At 43.9% G+C, this 5,446-nt stretch overlaps 1 long non-coding RNA gene across 1 annotated transcript; it reads right to left on the reverse strand.

Moving 5' to 3' along the window:
- Positions 1-2,146: 2,146 nt before the first annotated feature.
- Positions 2,147-2,634, reverse strand: LOC128359894 (uncharacterized). Its single transcript, XR_008321471.1, has 3 exons — positions 2,601-2,634; positions 2,392-2,470; positions 2,147-2,200 (listed from the first exon to the last, which is right to left on the reverse strand). It is a non-coding gene; the product is annotated as an uncharacterized LOC128359894 (long non-coding RNA).
- Between the last annotated feature and the right edge of the window lie 2,812 nt (positions 2,635-5,446).

Below are 5,446 nucleotides of genomic sequence, written 5' to 3' on the forward strand. Positions count from 1 at the left end.
AAACACGTCCAGATCTTTTTGTGATGACAGTAAGATGAAGCCCAGAGCTGACCACTGAGCAGGAGACAGTTCATCTGTGGAGAGACTTCCTGTTCTCAGGGACTGTTGGATCTCCTCCACTAGAGAACGATCATTCAGTTCATTCAGACAGTGGAACAGATTGATGCTTCTCTCTGCAGACACATTCTCACTGATCTTCTTCTTGATGTACTTGCCTGTTTTCTGATTGGTCTGTGAGCCACTTCCTGTCTGTGTCAGCAGACCTCGTAGGAGAGTCTGATTGGTCTGCAGTGAAAGACCCAGGAGGAAGCGGAGGAACAAGTCCAGGTGTCCATTTGGACTCTTTAAGGTCTCGTCCACAGCACTCTGGTAGAAACGTGTTGATTTGTCTTTGAACACTTCAGACCACCGGGTTGTTGTTTGTTCTTCCTCCAGCAGATTGACTCCAGACTTGATGAATGTCAGATGGACATGAAGAGCAGCCAGAAACTCCTGAACACTCAGATGGACGAAGCAGAACACCTTGTCCTGGTACAGCCCTCTCTCCTCTTTAAAGACCTGTGTGAACACTCCTGAGTACACTGAGGCTGCTCTGATATCGATGCCACACTCTGTCAGGTCTGATTCATAGAAGATCAGGTTGCCTTTCTGCAGCTGCTCAAAAGCCAGTTTTCCCAGAGACTCAATCATCTTCCTGCTCTCTGGACTCCAGTGTGGAACTGTCTCAGCTCCTCCATCATACTTGATATTCTTCAGTTTGGACTGAACCACCAGGAAGTGGATGTACATCTCAGTCAGGGTCTTGGGCAGCTCTCCTCTCTCTCTGCTTTTCAACACATCCTCCAGAACTGTAGCAGTGATCCAGCAGAAGACTGGGATGTGGCACATGATGTGGAGACTTCGTGATGTCTTGATGTGGGAGATGATGGTTCTGGCCTGCTTCTCATCTCTGAATCTCTTCCTGAAGTACTCCTCCTTCTGTGGGTCAGTGAACCCTCTGACTTCTGTCACCATGCCGACACACTCAGGAGGGATCTGATTGGCCGCTGCAGGTCGTGTGGTTATCCAGAGGCGAGCAGAGGGAAGCAGTTTCCCCCTGATGAGGTTTGTCAGCAGCACATCCACTGAGGTGGACTCTGTAACATCAGTCAGGATCTCAGTGTTGTGGAAGTCCAGAGGAAGTCGACACTCATCCAGACCGTCAAAGATGAACACAACCTGGAACTCTTCAAACCTGCAGATTCCTGCTTCTTTGGTTTCAGTAAAGAAGTGATGAACAAGTTCCACCAAGCTGTACTTTTTCTCTTTCAGCACATTCAGCTCTCTGAAAGTGAATGGAAATGTGAAGTGTATGTCCTGGTTGGCTTTGTCTTCAGCCCAGTCCAGAGTGAACTTCTGTGTTAAGACTGTTTTGCCAATGCCAGCCACTCCCTTTGTCATCACTGTTCTGATTGGTTCATCTCTTCCAGGTGAGGCTTTAAAGATGTCTTCTTGTCTGATTGTTGTTTCTGGTCTGTCTGGTTTCCTGGATGCTGCTTCAATCTGTCTGACCTCATGTTCATCATTGACCTCTGCAGTCCCTCCCTCTGTGATGTAGAGCGGTGTGTAGATCTGATTCAGAAGGGTTGGGTTTCCTGCTTTAGCGATCCCCTCAAACAGACACTGGAACTTCTTCTCCAGGTTAGACTTGAGTTTACGTCGACACTTTGCAGCACCAGTTCCTGAATGAACAAACAACAAATGAAATCAGTGAGTGGATCCTACAGAAAGTCTAGAAATCTGAACATGTGAGTGTGTGTGTGTAGTTTTTCCTCCTCCATCAGTTTTATTCAGCTCATCAGTGGAGGACAATCAGCCTCTGATCTGATGCAGATGTGTGCAGCATATTTACAGCAGAGTTTGAAATATAAACCTCTCCCATGTTGCCTCCATTTCCTCTCCATCATGTTAAATCTGTTAAAATCCTCTTACTGCTCTGCAGACGCTCAGCCAGCTCCTCCTGCTTCATTCTCCTCAGGAAGTGCACTGTGATCTTCAGAAATGCCTCTCTGCTGCTCCTCCTCTGCTCTTCCTCCTCACCGTCCAACACCTCCTCATCCTCACTCTGACTCTCTAAGCATTCTGGGTAATCTGGACTCAGACCCCTCTGGACTCTCTTCAGCTCGTTCTTCACAAAAGTGACGATGTTCTCCCCCAGCAGCTGGAACAGAAAGATAAAGTGAACATTTCATTTAAACTGGTAGAACACAACATGTGATTAATGTGTCAGTCTGAAGGCCTGCTGGTCTAAACAGAGCAGCATGGACACTGTTAGGACCTGAATGCTACTTTACTATTTCATCTGTGGTTGATGGAGTTAATAGTAAAAGGTGTGTTTGTACATGTACTCACCATAAATATGGAGTCCAGCTGTGTTTGATGCTGCTGTGCAGACTGATCACTGGGAACCTCTGAGCTCTGCTGCTGAACTCTGTGGAGAAAACATCACGTTTAAGGACATTTAATGACTCAAATCACTCAGCTTATTAAAGATGTTCTGTTATGATGACTAAATGAACTCCTGTAAATGCTGCTCTGATTACTGGATGTTAAATTCTTACCTTCCATCAGCAGGTTGTCCATCTTTAAACTTAATAGGATGATTCATAGACCAGTCACTCTTCATGGACACACAGCTGGGTTCAGGTAAATAAATGAACCAAATAAATGAATGATTCATCATCAGTTAAAGTCCCAGAATTAAAAGGAAATGTTTCAGAACAGAGTGACTGATGAGTTCATATTGCTGCAGTGTTTTCATTCACTGTTACTTTCGAAAAGTAACCCATGACTTTCAAACTAATGTATTTCAATGGTGTGTCTGCAGTACTCATTTTTTCGGTACCAGGAGCACAGTATTGCTTTTCTCCTCATTGGGTTGACCAATCCATCTGATACGGCACGGCACATGGGCTTTGAGCTCTGGTATAACCAGGAATTTATGGAGCCGAAATGTTCAAATTTCACAAATTTAGACCATTTAAATGTTGAAGTTCTATCCAATCTGTTGATTCCTAACTATCATGCTGGAGACTGGAGTTTGTTTCCCAATTGGGCCAAAAGATTCACGTGTGACACTGGAAGCCGTAGCCCTGGATGAGTGTGGGTAAAATTTGGGGGGATGAATGTAATGAATGCAGCTGTAAAATATGACCCTAATCCTAATCCTGTGGGAAGATAGGGCCTAATTCTGAAAAAAATAATAAAAGTCTAAGGAATGTGGGAACATACAGCTGACCCTTCAGACATACCCTGTGTCAGCACATAACACAGTGTTTCCAAACACACATACACAACATACCAGCCTGCATTTGAGCAGTGTCAATATAATTCATATATATTTAGAGAGAGCATCAATACTAGCTCGGTTAACTGGCAAAACAGACAGGCAGGAAGAATTAGCCAATCACAAGCTACTAAGGCCCTACGGTTGCTAAGGGCAGCTAAGGCCCTACAGTTGCTAAGGGCAGCTAAGGCCCTACGGTTGCTAAGGGCAGCTAAGGCCCTACGGTTGCTACGGCGATGTGAGAATCTGCTTGGAAATTGGTTATTTTTTTACTGCTTCTCACACTCAAGCTAACTGCCGCTTCCACTCTAACTTTGAAGAAAAAGTGATTTCCACTCCTCGTTTGACTGCTCATAGTTTGAAAAGTTTACATGTTATATAAAAATAGTTTGGTGTTTTTAAAATTTGAATCACATTTCTATGTGCAGGACATTTGGGAGCTGTCCCTTGAGGGGCGACTATCATGATTCCTGTTTAAGCTCTGTTTGTGTTGTCCTGTCTGTTTCTGTCCCTGCCTTCAGTTTCAAACCCACCTGCTCACCTGCTGCCACTGTGTAATTCCCTCATCAGCTCCTCACTACATATACTGCTCTCACTCATTTTCTTTCATTCGAGACACTAGATTGTGATGCTGTTCCTGTCTGTTCCTGTTCCTCTTGTTACCTGTTCCTGCTGGTTTCAACCTTATTTGAACTGCTTTCCCTTTATGGTCTGTAAGCCTGTTTGTTGGTTTCTGAGCATTAAAGCTGTTTCCATTGAACCTGTCTGTGGTGTTTGTGCCTGGTTCACCTGCTCCGCCCCACATAACACAGGAGGTTTATTCAGCCCAAACAGCCAACCAAACATTTTTAACTTCTTACCTTCCATCAGCAGATTGTCCATCTTTAAACATAATAGGCTTTTCCATAGACCAGTCACTCTTCATGGACACACAGCTGGGTTCAGGAGAGTCTGCTCTCTGCTGCTGCATCCTGATACAAACAAACAACAAATCAAAGAGTTTAAAAAGATGAATTTTGAGCAGACTTTCAGCAGCTGAAGTTTTAGAAGCAGAATGAAAATCAGTAAGAAGACAGTGGATGAGAAACGTTCTCCTGTTCATCAAAATGTCATCTGATGCAAGATGCTGTCTCATCTTAGTTGATTAGTTGACTAATCAGTGGTTGAGCTCTTTGTTAACTCACAAAGTTAGTAGTTCATTCTGAGTTATTGTGACTTATTATTCAGTAGTTGAGTGTCAGATGTGACAGTGAGTGTGAATAATGATGGTGGAGTGATGTGAGTGGAGAACAGTGATGGACAGTTAGAGATCCTCATCTCACCTCTGAGCTTTGGTCTGGCTGTCATGTTCCCCACACAGAGAGCTTTTAGAGGGAGGGACTCCCTCCTCTCTGTCCTCACACTGATCCATAGCAGAGAAACAGCTGCTGGGAGAGCTGCACTCACTCACTACAACAAGGTTTCATCACAGGACACATTAGTTCTCATTCATCTCTCTAACATGTCACAAATACTGTAGAAAACAGAGAAGCAGCAGCTCTTCCCATCAGACACACTGAGCAGGTCCATCTGAGGACTCTGCAGCCTCTGGGACAGTTCACAACATGGACTGTAAAAGAGCTTTCAGTCAAACCAAGTCTGTCTCAGTGATGGAAGATGGGTGTGTTTTGGATTAAAATGGACAGCAGCCAAGTTGATTCAATCTGTCTGACCAGTTCTGACACTCCCTAAATGTTTCACTGATGATAAAATCTCAGATTACAATCAAAGTCCTGCTGGTTCAACCTGAGAACCACTAACAGTAAAACAAGGAAATCATTCTCAAATGTCTCTCCTTTAACTCATAAAGAAACAAATTATCAAGAATCTAAATGTTCTGTAAAACCTGAAGGATTAAATAAATCTAGTGAAACAGACAATCATCATCAGAAACATTTCTACTGTCCAGTCAAACAGTGATTCAACACAATGTGATCAAACTGATGGTTCATCAGACATTTACAGATTTCTCTGGTAGGATTCTCACCTGCTGAAGTCTCTTCAGGTCAATTTACAGACACTTTCCACCTTCATGTGTAGAGAAACATGAGGAGAGAAGAAGCTGCTCATTCTCCCTCGTCA

Source organism: Scomber japonicus, chromosome 1 (genome assembly GCF_027409825.1).
Source record: "Scomber japonicus isolate fScoJap1 chromosome 1, fScoJap1.pri, whole genome shotgun sequence".
In the NCBI taxonomy this organism is placed as follows: Eukaryota; Metazoa; Chordata; class Actinopteri; order Scombriformes; family Scombridae; genus Scomber; species Scomber japonicus.